The sequence below is a fragment of the Mirounga leonina genome, unplaced genomic scaffold, assembly GCF_011800145.1.
Source record: "Mirounga leonina isolate KUSES-001 unplaced genomic scaffold, KU_Mleo_1.0 Mir_201, whole genome shotgun sequence".
Taxonomy (NCBI): Eukaryota; Metazoa; Chordata; class Mammalia; order Carnivora; family Phocidae; genus Mirounga; species Mirounga leonina.
The window spans coordinates 9,951,545-9,968,964 of NW_023270504.1; the positions used below are offsets into that span (position 1 = coordinate 9,951,545).

The 17,420-nt window shown below is 36.1% G+C and overlaps 1 protein-coding gene across 4 annotated transcripts in view; it reads left to right on the forward strand.

Annotated features, from left to right (window-relative positions):
* Positions 1-17,420, forward strand: part of SOX5 (SRY-box transcription factor 5) — a 1,007,739-nt gene that overhangs the window by 133,334 nt on the left and 856,985 nt on the right. The gene's annotated exons all lie outside the window — the stretch shown is intronic.

Below are 17,420 nucleotides of genomic sequence, written 5' to 3' on the forward strand. Positions count from 1 at the left end.
CTGTCTGTTGAGATTCTCTGCGTCAGATTATGTGGAATAACACCCAATGAATCATGTTAATGATTGATGAAGCTTATATCTTGAGAAAACTTAGCTTGTGTTGGTTAGGGAACATTGTGCTTCTGTCTATAAATTAATTGTAATACTCATGAACAATGAGTATTCATTCACAAAGTACGGAGAGATTAACATCCTGAAGAATATGTAGTCAGGAGGGCCACAGTCAAGCAGTGTTAACTCTGGATTCCAAACCACAGCCCTTTGATATTACTTCCTCTCATGACAAAATCTAACTGCTATTTTCACTGTACATTAATTTTGATATCATTTCAAAGTAATAGCATGTATGGCTCTGTAGTCTCTTAATATAGATAGTCCTCACTCTCTCCCCTCTATTTCTTTGCTTTGTTTCCCATGTTAATCTGGTAACCAGCCACTTATTGTACTGATTATCTTGTAATTGAAACTGTAAAAGCCCATGGCAGGTAAACCTATGGCAGGCAGATGGTCTCCCCAGTATGTCAGCTGTCTCGGATGTGGGTTTTTTTTTTTTTTTTTTTTTTTTTTTTTTTGGTACTACAATGTGGTCTGGGAAAACACACACATACACACACACACACAATGAAGAAAAGAGCCCAGATCATACAATTTGAAATTTAACAGAATGTATTTGCTAACACTTTTAAAGTTGCCTTAAGACGAAAATTCATTATGGAAGCATCTTTTGTGGAGCATGAAGTGAAAGAGCAGGAGGGGAAACTACAGTGTTGGGAAGAGTGTGGAGCTTGTTACAACAGATTTTTTCAGTAGCAGTGTTTGTGCCTTTGGTCTTTTGGTGGACTTCCTCCTGGGGGGGGAAGGCAGAAATGCCCCCAAGCTGTTGGTTGCTTCTGCTTGTTCTCATAGCAGCCTGAGGGGAAAAGTGCTTGTTTAAACACTAATATATTCCATAAAAACCAACAATTATGGCAAGGTTTTTAAAAAAGAAAATTACATTAAAGATGAATGAGGATATATTGAAATAATTATGTTTTAAGGTGCGTAACATTAAAAGATATTGAATAGAATATTGACTGTTTTGTGGAAATAGCAATGAGATTCCTGTCACCTAATCTTACAATAATTGGGTTATTACTATGCAAATGAAGGTATTACTTTAAAAAAGTAAGGAAGCAAGACAGATCCTTGAGGCAGTCCTTTATCTATTCTTAAATCTGTGCTGTCAATTCTCCTTAGACTGAAGATCCTTTTCCAAGCAATTTGGAGATGCTCTTTTCACTATTTGCCCCTGAAATTCCACTATAATATTTTTCAGCTGCCACAGGTAGCAGATTGGTGGCTGGTGATTTTATTTTATTTTATTTTTTTAGCTCTTTGTGGAACCCAAAGGAGTAATTAAACTGTATAATGATTGCCCACTGTCTTTTTTTTTTTTTTTAAAGAAATGAAATGTTGTGAATTTTGCTGGCAAAGATCCATGCCGGACCCCTCATCTCCACTTTCCATACAGCTCTATCATTATTGTGTAGTGTCCGGTGGTACCTACACATCTCCAAAGCCACCGGGTCATTTTGGGCTAGCAGACCTCCTAGGACACCTTTGTGGCTGAGGAAGCGATTCTGTTAGTCCTCAGTCAGACTCAAATCAATAGTCCATACATTGCTGTCACCACCGTGTCCATTTAAGCTCCTGTGGCACCCATCAAATGAATGGAAATATTTGGGACAATTGCCATTTTAGTTCATGACCCAGGTAAATACCTTTGTGTTCAGCAGGGAATAGTTTTCTTTCTTTCTTTTTTTTTTTTTTTTAAAGATTTCATTTATTTATTTATTTTTTTTGACAGAGGCAGACATAGCGAGAGCAGGAACACAAGCAGGGGGAGTGGGAGAGGGAGAAGCAGGCTTCCCGCAGAGCAGGGACCCCGATGTGGGACTCCATCCCAGGACCCTGGGATCATGACCTGAGCCGAAGGCAGACGCTTAACGACTGAGCCACCCAGGCGCCCCAGGGAATAGTTTTCAAACTGTTGATTGCTGAGGCTTTGGATAAAAGGTGATTGTATTTCCTGGGAATGTTGTATGATTTTTACACACCAATGTTCGCTGTATGAGGAAAAATACAAAGTTCCACTTTAAAAGTTCCCTAGTATTTTTACATAGAGAAAGCATCAAACAGAAGTCTTGGACTGAGCCTTATTGAAATCTCACAATGGACTTTTTATATTTTGATAGTCTTTGGTAGCATATACTGGATTCATCAAAGGAAGGAGATTTGAGGAAATCATGAAAGACAAATTTCATTTACCAGGTACTTTTGGTTCCAAGGATTAGGGGGTCAAGAAAATATAAGCTTTACCAGTTTCAGAATCAGTTGGGACTTGAGAGACTCTATAAATGTCATCAACACTGCTCTTTACCTTATGTCCTGTCATAGTTCTTAAGGAAGAACTAGGCTCAGAGTGGCTATTGCACATTATATATTCATACCATTCTCTGTTCAGTAGAGAAATCCTAGAATAGAGTTCTATTTATATGAGAACAGATTTGTTTTATAGTTATTAGGCATTTATCAAATTTATCAAATTAATTTATCAAATATAGATTACATTTTTGAACAATTTGCCATCCTGAAAATATTAATTCTAAATCCTTTCATTTCCATAATCCAATTAATTTGGTTAGCTTCAATAAATTGATATAGGAAGGTAGTTTTTATTAGATCTTTGTGGAAGGGATATTTGGGAAAAATGCAGAAGTCTAGTACATCATTTGGGTTAGAGTAAGTTATCTACTGTTATAAATAACACTCAAATCTCATTTACAAACCTTGTTGTGAGTTTAGGTGACTCTGAATGTCAACTGTCTACCACCTGCTGACTTTGCTTTCCATACTTCAGTTTTAGTACACCTCCATATAGACCTGCTTCCATGCTTCCATGCATTCCCAGGCCAAGAAAATTTAGATAGCTAAGCACTGGCAATTAAATACTTTATTCCAAAAGTGACAAACATCATGTCTCATATTTCTTTGCTAGAATTAATCATATAGTCCTTCCTATTTCATTGGGATGGGAAGAGGAGAGCCAGATATTGAACAATGTTGGGAATATTGATCCTATCCAGTATTGACTTATTTTTTTCTTGAGAATAACTTTGCAGTATGAAACATTACTCAAGATGTGTGTGGGAAGTTATGGCAAGGAGTGCAATGAATGATTTTTATTAAAAATGAAGCATTTTCTTCCTATTCATTGATGCACCCATTTGTCTAGACTTCCTTGGGTGATGCTATTCTTAGGTTTTATGGAACATGTTTTACCTTGGCTAAGGTTACTGTGCAGTCACCTTTTATAGATAGGATTATATTGAGCTTTTAAATTGTAGTTGTAACCAATTTGCAGTAATGATAAACATCGCAGAAGGTTGCCTTTGTCCAGTTTTGATGAGGGTTGGTGATATTAGATGCAGCTAACAGTTTCTCAGGTTGGAAAAGGGATTATTTGATTTGTTAAGAGAAGGAAACATTAGAATCAGTATATTCTTCAACTCATTCTGATAGGATCTGCAAAGAAAAGAGAGCATGATTTTAGTAAAATGAATGCCCCATTATCTTCTTAAACAAAGCAGAATATTTGGAGCTGATAGGTGTTTAGCAACAGTAATAAAAGTGTGTATCTTATTTAACTTTTTCCGGTAGCATGAGAACAAGGGTGTGTTCGACATTGAGGAGCAAATATTTTACCACTTAGAGCGGCTTCCTCTCCTCCCTCAGGAAGTAACCAAGTAATTTATTTTAAATATCATCATGAACTCATGAATTTAAGCATATTTGATGAGTTTGATCTATTGAAATTCCTAGTCTTTTGAGGTCTCAAATTATCTCACCTTTGTCTAATGGAAACCTCTTCAGGTTGGCTCCTGAGTACTTGTGACATAACTATAGTCATCTTTGATAGCGTCCTTGGTATGTGGCATGTCAAGATGTTCTAGGCACATTTTGTACATACTCTGCCATCATCCACTTCTTCATCTATTTCTTGTTTTCTAAACACTAGGTATGTTCATTGCTACTGGCTTGGTTATTGTTTATAGGCCTAAATAGTGCTATTTTATGTGCTGAGAATTTTCACTTCTAGTACTCAAATATTAATTTTGGACTATCAAATTTCATGTCAAAACAAAAGCATCTAAATTGGTCCTAATATATGTGATGTCTGTCAGAAGTTCTAATATTTTTAAAGAACCACATTTCAGCCAGGGAAGAATATCATCTAGCTATGAACTACAATGTATACATTTAAAATGTTTCTGAAATTAGTTATCTCCTTGGCTTAATACTGTGGGCAAAGTCTTCTTTCACAGTTTATATTCATATTTCACTCTCTTTTGGCTAATGGTGATCTAATCTACTACAAGTTACTGTCTTTATAGGCTCTTATGCATAGAGTTCTACTTTTATTTTTTAGCATGTTTGCTTCATCTTGATCACCATTTACCAATGTGTATTTGCTGCAGTAAATGTAATTTCCTCAGTTTTCATATGCATTATATTATTTATATATTTCTATAGTTAAACATTCAAAAATTATTCTTTGAAAAAGAGTAAACACTAACAAAATTTCATCATTTTTTGCATATAGCCCATATCATAGTTGGTTTAAATGGTTAATAGCCCTCCTAGAGACTGCACTACAAAGCATTGTCTGGCAAAAACAAACAAACAAACGCACATAGAAAGTTACATAGTCTCTATAACATCCACTTGTTCAGAAAATCCTTTTAAGGCAGCCTCATCTATAAGGATCTCTTTTCATTAATATCACCAGGGAATAAAATGCCCCTACTTAGCAGCTGTGTAGGAGGAAAAAGGAAGGGTAGAGTGGCAGAATCTAAAGTTTTTGTGGTTTTAGAGCCTTGGTTATGTATAATTTTGGGGTGCCCTTGTTTGACAAGAATGTCTGGATCAATCTGGGTGACTCTGACAACTCACTACTCCCATCTTTTCAGAAGATGGTATTCTGCTCATCTGAAATGAATCACTTGGACAAGTGCTTTCTTTTTCTTTTTTTTTTTTTAAGATTTTATTTATTTATTTGACAGAGAGAGGCACAGCCAAAGAGGGAACACAAGCAGGGGGAGTGAGAGAGGGAGAAGCAGGCTTCCCGCCGAGCAGGGAGCCCGATGTGGGACTCGACCCCAGGACCCTGAGATCATGACCTGAGCCGAAGCCAGACGCTTAATGACTGAGCCACCCAGGCACCCCTGGACAAGTGCTTTCTGATACATATAGATCCTCCATCCCACCTGTTTATCTGTCCTGATTCCCACTTTTTGGTCTTCTGGAGACTCTAGGAATAACCAGAGGGCCATGAGATTAGATGTGTTATTGGATCACAGTCATTCACAAATGATACACAAATGTACTGGCTCATTAGAGTATTTTTAAAAGAAATTGGAGTAGTGTTTGAAAAAAAAACTAACCAGATTTAATAATAAAGAAAAATAATATTTCACAAAGCCAGACATTAGAGATAGGGCAGATTGTTGGGTTGACTTTGGCCAGTGCTTTCAGCATCTTATCTCTGCAGTTCCCTTAGCTCTGTCATCCTCTGTATGTCAGCTTTATTCTTTTTGTTTTTTTGTGTATAGTTGACACACAATGTTACATTAGTTTCAGGTGTTCAGCCTAGTGATTCAATTAGTTTATACTTTATACTATGCTCACCACAAGTGTAGTTACCACCTGTTACCTGACCGCACTATTATAACATCCACTATATTCCCCGTGCTGTCCCTTTTATTTTTTTTATTTTTATTTTTTAAAGATTTTATTTATTTATTTGCGAGAGAATGAGATAGAGAGAGAGCATGAGAGGAGTGAGGGTCAGAGGGAGAAGCAGACTCCCTGCCGAGCAGGGAGCCCGATATGGGACTCGATCCCGGGACTCCAGGATCATGACCTGAGCTGAAGGCAGTTGCTTAACCAACTGAGCCACCCAGGCGCCCCCCCTTTTATTCCTGTGACTTATTCATTCCATCACTGGAAGCCTGTACCTTCCACTCCCCTACACCCACTTTCCCTACCCCCCTGACCCCCTTCCCTCTGGCCACCACCAGTTTTCTGTATTTATAGGTCTGATTCTGCTTTCATTGTTTGTTCATTTATTTATTTGTTTTGTTTTTTAGATTCCACATATAACTGAAATCATATGGCATTTGTCTTTCTGGGTTTGACTTATTTCATTTAGCATAATACCCTCTAGGTCCATCCATGCTGTCACAAATGGCAAGATCCCATCTTTTATGGTTAAGTAATATTGTATCACACACACACACACACACACACACACACACAAACACACTCCACATCCCTTTATCCATTTATCTATCCCTGGACACTTAGGTTACTTCCATATATTGCCTATTGCAATTAATGCTACAGTAAGCATAAGGGTACATATACCTTTTGGAATTAGTGTTTTCATTTTCTTTGGGTAAATACCCAGTAATGGAATTACCAGGTTGCATGGTATTTCTATTTTTAGTTTTTAAGTTTTCCATAGTGCCTGCACCAATTTACATTCCTACCAACAGTGCACAAGGGTTCCTTTTTCTCCACATCCTTGCCAACTCTTGTTATTTCTTCTCTTTTTGATTCTAGCCATTCTGACAGGTGTAAGGTGATATCTCACTGTGGTTTTGATTTGCATTAGGATGTTCCATGCTCATGGATTGGAAGGATTAATATTGTTAAAATTCCATATTACCCAAAGCAATCTACAGATTCAATGCAATCTCTATCAAAATACCAACAGAATTTTTCACAGAACTAGAACAAATAATCCTAAAATGTGTATGGAATCACAAAAGACCTTTAATAGTCAAAGCAAACTTGAGAAAGAAGAGCAAAGCTGGAGATATCACAATCTCAAATTTCAAGATATACTACAAAGCTGTAATAATCATAGCAGTATGCTACTAGCACAAAAATAGACACATAGATCAATGGAACAGAAGAGAGAGCTCAGAAATAAACCAAGGTGGGGTGCCTGGGTGGTGCAGTTGGTTGAGCATCTGACTCTTGGTTTCAGCTCAGGTCCGGTCTTAGGGTCATGGGATCAAGCCCCATGTCAGGCTCCATGCTCAGTGCAGTCTGCTTGGGTTTCTCTCTGCCTCTCCCCCTCAAGCTCTCTCTCTATCTAAAATAAATGAAATAAACCCACGCTTATATGGCCAGTTAATCTACAACAAAGGAGGCAAGAATATGCGATGGGGAAAAGACAATCTCTTCAATAAGTCATGTGGGAAAACTGGACAGCTACATGCAAAAGAATTTAACAGGACCACTTTCTTAAACCATACACAAAAATAAACTAAAAATGGATTACAGACCTAAATGTGAGACCTGGAACTATAAAACTTATAGAAGAGAATATAGGCAGTAATTTCTTTGACATCAGCCTTAGCAACATTTTTCTAGATATGTCTCCTAAGGCAAGGGAAACAAAAGCAAAAATAAACTATTGATACCTCACCAAAATAAAAAGCTTTTGCACAGAAAAGGAAACCATCAACAAAATGAAAAGGCAGCCTACTGAAAGGGATAGGTTCCTGGCACCAACCATTCACTGGCAAGGAAGATGGGATTACCATGGTTGCTTTAAATTTAATACCACAGATGTTGGGCTCAATCCCTCAAACTGCACAGCTCTTACATGCTGAGGAAGGGATATTGAGGAGAAAACTTCACTATCTATTACATTATGCTTTAGGGTGTATTTGTGTATTTATGATAATTTGGCTGTAGAATGTGAGTAAAATAATGAACAATTACAGCTGGAATAAGAAAAAGGGGAGGAAAAAGCAGTATGATATAATGTATCCAAAGATATGTGTGTGTGTGTGTATTCTGAGAAACAGAAAGAGAATGAGCAGGAAAGGGCAGAGGGAGAGGGAGAAAGAGAATCTTAAGCAGGTTCCATGCCCAGTGTGGAGCCTGATGCGGGGCTTGATCTCACTACCCTGAGATCATCACCTGAGCTGGAATCAACTGACTGAGCCACCTAGGTGCCCCAAAGATGTGTGATTTGATTATAAAAGTCTTTCAAAACATCCCTCTGACTTTTATTACTTTTTAAAATTTCACTAAGAATTACATGAGCAACCTAATGTCATCCCATTGTACCTCTAGATGACCTCAGTGAAAACCAACTTCTGTGAAATACAGTTAAACTTGCCTTTCAGAGCTGTCATCTGCATGAGCTTTTTATTCTAGTTGTTTTTCTATGACTTCTCCTTGAAAAACCTCTCTTATAGGTCCAAGAGTGTCCTGGGCTTTAGTACCACCACTCATATTTTTTGAGGTGCATGCCTGGAATGTTGTCTGCTCTTCTCTCCAGCTTCCCAGGTCTTTCCTGTTCCTCAAAACCCAGCTGAAATGTCTATGAAGCCTTTTGGTAACCAGCCTAGCCCAATGGTCTTTTCTCTCTCTTCCCTCTGAAGACTTAAGTATTATTTTGTCTTTAATTCATTTGTTGGCCAAATTATCTGCTGCCTTTTGAGACTTGTCTTCTATGTTTTTGAGCTATTAATAACATCTTCTATTATTGATTATGACTTTCTTGAAAATAGAAACCCTTGGTATCCTAATGAGTCCCATGAAAATTGTTTTTCATGTAGTCATCTTGGAAAGGGAAGTTTAAATAATCTCAAATTCTGTACATAAAAATAACTCACATTTACTAAGTGTTTGCTATATGCCCAAGAGTAACAAATACTTTATGGATGTTATCTCAGTTTTTCCTCACATACAGATACAAAAACTCCTTGTAGTAGATTAGACAAAAACTATCTCAAAAGAGTTGAAATAAGAAAGGGAATATAGTGGTTCCCTGATAGAAAATAACCTTTAAGCTCATGGTATATGTCCAGGCATCCATCTTTCACTCTGTTTTCCCATCTCTTACCTTTACTTTTCTCTTAGTTGACTCTTTTAGGTTTGAAAGATCCAGTAACCTCAATCATGGTTATGGGGGTAGTTCTAGCAATTGTTGTGGTGATGGGGATTCCCCCATGGCTTCCCAGAACTGGTCAGTGATTACTCAGGCCTGAACAGTCATGCCTAAAGTGCAGCTAGAGGAGGTGTGGGTCAAACTCACTTGAACCATGAAGTCTGAGAATAGGGGCAGCATGGTTTTTCAGTGAGATGCTGAGTAGACAATTTTTCTGGTAAGTATTATTTCTAATTTACAGATAAAACCTGGGCTTAGAGATTAAGTAACTTACCTAAGATCACCCAGATAGGAAGACTCTATCCAGCATAAACTCCAGAGTTTATGATAAACACTTTGCTATATTGTAGTATTTTTATTAAACTGTGTTTGAGTATCAGTGTTCAAAATAAAAATAGCATCTATTGTACAGACCTTACTTTATGTATCTTCAGTAGCCATCCTCTTTACTCAGTGCCCTTACTTCCTTGTATAATCTCATTTTTTTTTTTTTTTACCAAATCAGGAACTGAACCATTATCTGAAATTATTGCATACTAGTTGAGTGACTGGATTTGCTTTCCTAAGGCTGTGTTTCAGTCACCATGTTTCCTTATTCAGATCGTACTCAAATATTTTCATGACTCTTTGTGGACTCCAAAGATAGTACACATGACAAAGATATTTTAGATATTGTCCAAGTGGGTTGGCCACTGAAATCTCCCTCCATTGCCCATGGAGGTGACTGGATATAAGTTGGCGATTCATGAGTATGTTACAAGGGCTAGTCCAAGATCTGTCAGTGGAAAGACACTTGGGGAGAATAAACCAGGATTGACTGAGTTGTGGATGTGGAAGCCCTGATTCTTAGAGCTCCTTAGATGAAAGTGTATGGGTCCTGTTATCTTTGGCTCCTTCCAAAATCTAGGACTGCCCTGCTCTTGCTTGGGCCTGCCAGCAGGCCTTGTTCTTCAGGTTCTTCCTGCCCTTTCAGTACTTAGGAGAGACCACCTACTGACTCACTGCAACTCCAGGTCTTCCTGTTCTTCTTCTGACCCAAGAATTTCGGATGTCTAAAATGAGTTTTCTAAAATTTTTGACATTATTATACTTCAGGTGCTATTTAATTTTTTTATATATTAACACACAAATGTATGTTTTGCTGTAATAAACCCTTTCCTGACATTCTGGAATGTATTCCTTGTTTTACTTCTTTCTCTGCTAATGACTTTTCCAACTTTGAAGTAGTTAGATCACAGCTTTTTTATTAGTAAGTTTTAATGACTTTGTTTTCTCCACATCATCTAACAAAGTACGTTACAGGTATTGCTCAACAATATATTTATTTAATTTGACTTAGTGCTCAGAGATGGGGTGAACTGTCTGTGACATTAATATGAGGACCAGGAAATTCATCTTACTCATAGAGGTGGCCTGAAGACCGTTTTACTCTGCACTTTCAGCTTGGGCTAAGATTTATAGGATGAACAGAGTGTACCAGCCTAATCCACAGATTGGTATGTAGTTCTTACCATCTTTATCCATTCAGTCTTTACTATATCAGCTGAGGGGTTAATTTAAGATTGTTTTTTGTTCATTGAATATAGAACTTGGTGTATTATGAGGATTTTTGCTTCTAGTCAGGAATAATGGCTTTGTGTTGTAAAAAGCATTAAAATAGCATGTGCTGTCTTATCCAAACTAGGTCAGTTATTTTATTGTTACATTTGATCCATGATGGTACTATGGCTGGAGAGGGAAACAAGTCTTCTTATGTAGAAATGTTGCCTATTAACAATGAAAAATGCATTTATAGATTGTCCTCCTATTAACAGTTCATGGTCTATATCGAGGTATTTGATCTGTTCAATTACTGATTTTTCACTGGTAAAGTATAACTTCATCTTCAGTCCATGCACATCAGCATAGGAGTACATCTATTTTACTTTTTAATGTTAAAAACCACAAAGGCTTTTCTAAATTAGCAGGGGCATTTACACAGTAAACTAGTGAAAAATGTTATGAGCTTTCATCAGCTGTTTTGGTTTTCGCTGCCACTTTGGGGCTTTTACACTTCTTTCTCTTTCCCACCCCATCTCCAGGAGGCAAACAAAGAAATATAATTTGCATCAGCTATAGAAATGCCTTGGAGATCACTGCTCTAAGTGTACTGGGGATTTGGAGTAGAAATCCTGAAAAAGAGAGAAAGGCAAGGGTAAAAGCTCTGTTGACAAGGGAGTTTCATAGGCATGCGGTGAGAGCACAACATTGGACGTGTGAATACAAATTTTACAAGCTTCCTCTTCTCTTGTGAGAAAAGTCTAGGACTGTGGTTAGTTCTGTCTGGTTAAAGAGTTGGATACAGTGACAGCTGGATAGCTTAGTTTTTCTTTCCAATGTAGATACTTCCCTGTTGGAGTGTTTAGCACCTTTACTCCTTCCTGTCCTGCTTCTCATCATATGTGGCACCACTGGTTGAGAGGAAGGTAGGTGGCTCTCTCTGTACATGATGCTGAACAGTTCTCCATCATTTGGCCAATCCACTGGGCTGGAATGGAAGGGCATTTGAATTTTCACTTTGATGTGGAGCATTAGCACATTCACTCTCTGCTGGCATCATGTCAAGGAAACCAAGTAAGCTTGTGAACCAGTTTTTCCCTGGAGCAAATATAATACACGTATTTGGCTAGGAGGTCATTTGTTAAAGGTTGACTTTATTTTTTCAATAGGATCAGGTATTTGTTCAAATTTAGAAAGCATCTAAGTAGAGGCAATGTAGACATTTAATCAAAGCAAAATCTATTCTAAAAAAATAGGAAGATCTCATTATAGATTCACAGTCTGTGTATTTGTGTGCTCAAGGATAATAATAATACTGGGATACATTTCAGAGAAAAGAGATGAGTAAAAATAAGAAAAAAAAAATTAATGGATTTGAGCCCAAGTAAATGAAACTCTATTATTTAATTATAGTATCTGACTGTGAATATAAATGGGAGATGTAGAACGAGAATTTTTTCTACAGTTTGGATCATAGAAGATTTCATGACTAAAAGGGGAAGTCTGAAACTTAGAGCTAGAAGCTAGAGGTTTGATCCTTCATAAAATGAATCAGGGAGTATAAAAAAATATTTTGGGATTGAGGACAGTCCCTTTGCAAGCACTCAAGTGTTTTTACATCTAAAGTGAGTAAAAACTGCATAATGTGGAAACTATGCAGTGTCCTTCAAATTTGCCACTTTGGGGGAGCCTGAATAGATGGGGGACAACTTACTGATACACAATGGAAAAAGACATGCTAACTCTTACAATTTCATGTTTGGAACCTCTTGTGTGGGCCAGTGTCTGCAATAATATCAATGGTTGGTCCATTTATCTGTTACCAATTGCTATTTTTGGCATGTGGATAAGTTTAAACTCCTGTGTCCTGGTTAAATTTCAATGTAGATGAGTGATAATATTCTACCTGCCATGTTCTTATTTTGCCTTTCTTAAGGAAATGAAGCACAACTGCATTCCCAAGCAGACTTTTGATATACTTTAGATAAAAATTTAGCATTTTTATCTAGTATCTTCATTTTGTAGTTCCATATCATTAAACCTCAGTTCTAGCTTCAGCACTATCACTGACTCACTTGTGACCTTGGGCAAGTTATCTTCATCTCTTTGAAATCTATTTTCTATCAAATAGAACAGCAGTCTAGGTCGTTGTTAAGCAACTCACAATTTTAACAGACAATGAATTGTTGATGCCCACATCCTTGATAATACAATAAGGGGAAAATTTTAATCCAGACTTCAAAAATTTTTCAGAAATTTTCAGAAATTACCTTTAAAGTTGTCTATCCAAGAGTATATATCAAATGCCTGAAATCTTAGTGTTTCAAATTAGAGTAGTTTCTCCCCCACCCCCCCAACTAATCCCAATCCATTTCTCAGTTATCTTTTTAGTGGAGATATGAATGCATGTATAGTTTTAGGTGGAGGAAAACAAGAGAGCTTGGGGAGAAAACAAAACACTATCTCCTATAGCCACATGTATTTTGATGTTCAGATTTTTGATTTATCAGTCTTTTTTTTTTGCAGAAATATTCAGGAGGGCACAATTTATGATGTACTTAACTCAAAGTGGTAAAATGATGACACCATCAGACTATGATGAGTTCTGTATATATAATGTCATACCTAAGGCAACCACTAAAAAAGCTATACAAAGAGACACTAAAAAATACTGCATATAAATCAAAAGTGAATTATAAAAATTGTTGAAGGCAGAAAAAAGGAACGAGAAATGAAAAATAGAGGAAAGTCAAAAACAAAAAAATGAAATTGCAGACTTCAGTCCTAACATATCAATAATTACATTAAATATAAATGGACTAAATAGAACAATTAAAAGATTGTCAGAGTATATTAAAAATAGGACCTAACTATATGCTGTTTATAAGAAATTCTCTTCAAATACAATGATATAGACAGGTTGAAAGTAAAAGGATAGATAAAGGTGTATAATGAAGACATAAATTAAAAAGGCAGGAGTTGCTATATTAATATCAGATACAGTAGACTTGAGAGCAAAAGAAAAAATTACCAGTGATAGAGGGGGCTATTATTATAATGATTAAAGAGTTGTTCCATCAAAAAGACATGGCAATCCTAAATGTGTATGCACTAAATTACTGAACTGCAAAATACATGAAGCAAAAATTGACAGGTTTGAAAAGAGAAATAGACAAATTCACAAATATAGTTGAAGATTTCAACACCCTGCATTATCAATTGATAGAAAACTATACAGAAAATCAACAAGGATATAGAAAACTTAACATCAGTAACCAATAGGCTCTAATTGATATTCACAGAATTCCACCCATCAGCAGCAGCACCCATAGTCTTGTCATGCGACTATGGAACATATACCAAGAGAGACTATATCCTGGATCAGAAAACAAATCTCAACACATTTAAAAAGAATTAAAGTCTTATGGAATGTATTATTTGACCAGCATGGAATCAAATTAGAAGTGAATAATAGAAAGATAACATGAAAATCTCTGAGCACTTAGAAATTCAGCAACATACTGAATTATAAATAATAATCAATGGGTCACAAAGGCAGTCTCAAAAGATATAAAAAATACATTGAACTGAATGAAAATAAAAATACAACATCAAAATTTGTGGGTCACAGATAAAGAAGTGCTAAGAGGACTCATAGCACTAAATATATACATTAGAAAAAAGGAAAAATCAGTAATCTAACCTCCCATTTCAAGAACCTATAAAAAGGAGAGCTGAATATACCCAAAGAAAGCAGAAGAAAGGAAATAATAATGTTAAGAACAAATGCCAATAAAATTGAAAGCAGAAAAACAATCAATGAAAAAAATATGGCCATTTGAAAATTGATGAAATTGACAAGCCTCTGCAAGACTAACAAAGAATAAAGAGAAAAGACACAAATTACCAATATCAGGAATGAAAAAGAGTGATCACTGCAGACCCTGCAGACATTGAAAGGATAATCTGGGGATATAACAAACAGCTCTATACACATACATTTGCCAACTTAGATGAAATGAACCAGTTTCTTAGAAAGCACAAACTACCACAATTTACCTAATATTAAATAGATTATTTGAATATCCCTATAATTAATAGGGACATTGAACAAAAAATTTTTAAGCTTTCAAAGAGGAAAATCTGGTCCCAGATGGGTTCACTAGCAAGTTCTAACAGACACTTAGAGAAGTAACACCAATTCTACACAATCTCTTCCGGAAAACCATTTATTTTATGGTAGTGTTATCCAGATACCAAAACCCAACAAAGACAGTACACACACACACACACACAAAAAAAAAAAAAGAAAGAAAGAAAGAAAGAAAGAAAAGAAAACCAGACACAAATATCCCTCATGAACACAAACACAAAAATCCTTAACAAAACATTAGCAAATAGAATTCATATAAAATGACATATATCCCATGATCAATGGGGTTTATTCTAGGGATGCAAGGCTGGTTCGGTACTTGAAAAACTATTAGCGTGATTCACCATGTAACAGGCTAAAGAAGAAATGTCACATGATTCTATCAATTCATATAGAAAAAGCTTTTTTTTTTTTTAAAGATTTTATTTATTTGAGAGAGAGAGAATGAGAGACAGAGAGCATGAGAAGGAGGAGGGTCAGAGGGAGAAGCAGACTCCCTGCTGAGCAGGGAGCCCGATGCGGGACTCGATCCCGGGACTCCAGGATCATGACCTGAGCCGAAGGCAGTCGCTTAACCAACTGAGCCACCCAGGCACCCTATAGAAAAAGCTTTTGACAAAATTTAACACCCATTCATGATAAAAACTCTCAGATAAATAGGAACCAGGAACTTCCTCAAATTGATATATAAACATATATTAAAAAATGCATAACAGTCTACAACTAACATTACCTTTAATGATGAAAGACTGAATTCTTTCCCCTTAGATCAGGAAGTAGGTCAAGAATGTGTGTACTCACCACTCTTATTTAATATAGTGCTAGAATTTCTAGCCAGTGCAAAAGGAAAAAAAAAAAAAGGAAATTAAAAGCATAGAGATCAGAAAGGAAGAAATAAAACTGTCCCTATTTTCAGGTGACATTTTTGTTTATGTAGAAAATCCCAAGGAACTTAAAAAACACACTTGTCAATCTAATAAGTGAGTTCATCCAAGTAGTGGGATACAAGATAAACATACAGAAATCAATTATATTCTTTTACAATAGCAGTGAACACCTGGACACCAAAATTAAAAATACAATGCCATTTACAGTTACTAAAGAAATTAAATACTTAGGTATAAATCGAACAAAACATGTACATGACTTTTATGTTAAAATCCAGGAATATCTAAAAATAGATACCATGTTCATGGACTGGAAGACTCACCAATACAAAGATGTCAGTTCCCCCAAACTGTCATACAGATTTAACATAATTCCTATCAAATTTTCAGCAAGATTTTTTTTGTACATGTAAACAAAATTATCCTAAAATTTATATGAAAAGGCAAAGGAATCAGAATAGCTATAATGAATTTGAATTAGAAAAATAAAGTGACAGGGATTAACACACCTAATTTCTAGATTTATTATATAGCCATAGTAATCAAGACTCTGTGAATTTGGTAGAGAGATAGGCACATATATTAATGGAACAGGATGGGGAATCCAGAAACTGACTAACACAAACATATTTAATGGATTTTTGACAAAGGTGCAAAATCAATTCAATGGAAATACAGCCTTTTCAACAAATGGTGTTAGGCCAATTGGACATTCATAGGCAAAAAACCCAAAACAAACAAACAAAAAAACGTTGGCCTAAGTCTGACAGCTTATATAAAAAGTAACTCAGTATATATCATGAAATTAAGTGTAAAATCTAAAATTATAAAATTTTTAGGGAAAAAATGGAAGTCTTTAGGATCTAGGGTTAGGCAATGCATTTTTGGACTTTCTACCACAAGCACAATCCATAAAAGGAAAGGTTGATAAGTTGGATCTTGTCAAACTTAAGAACTTTTCCTCTGTGTAAGACCCATGAATGAGAATGAAAAGGCAAGCTACACACTGGGAGAACATATTTGCAAACCATGTATCTGACAAACAACTAGTACTAGGAATATAATCTTTCAATCTACAGGTAAAAAAATCAATTAGAAAATGTCCAAAGACATGAAGAAACATTTTATGGGAGAAGATATATACAGATAGCAAATAAGTACCTGAGAGATGTTCAGCATCACTAATCATCACTAATCATTAGAGAAAAGCAGAATGGCTAAAACAAAAACTAATGACAACACCAAATGCTGGCAAGGATGCACAGAAACTGGCTCACTCATGTATTGCTGATGGGGATGTAAAATGGCACAACCATTCTGCAAAACAGTTTGGCAGGTTTTTAAAGAAAATTTAACATACATACTCCAGTACAAACCAGCAATTGCTCTCCTGGGCATTTATCCCAGAGAAAGGAAAACTTTTGTTCATATAAAAACCTGTATGCATATGCTTCCAACAGCTTTGTTCATAATAACTTCAAACTGGAAGCAGCAGTGTCCTTCAATGAGTGAATGGTTAAATGATCTGTACCGTAGAACACACTACTCAGCAATAAAAATTAGAGAACTATCGATACTCCAACCTGGATGAATCTCCAGAGAATTATGTCGACTATATGATTTCACTTATATAATATTTTTGAAATGACAAAATTATACTAATTATAAGTCAATTAGTGATTTCCACTGTGTATGGAGGAGGTGGGATGGGAGGGAAATGGTTATTGCTATAAAAAGACAATCTGAGGGATTCTTACGGTAATGGAAATGTCTGTCTTGACTCTATCAATGTCAATATCTTGATTTTGGTGTTGTACTAAAGTTTTGC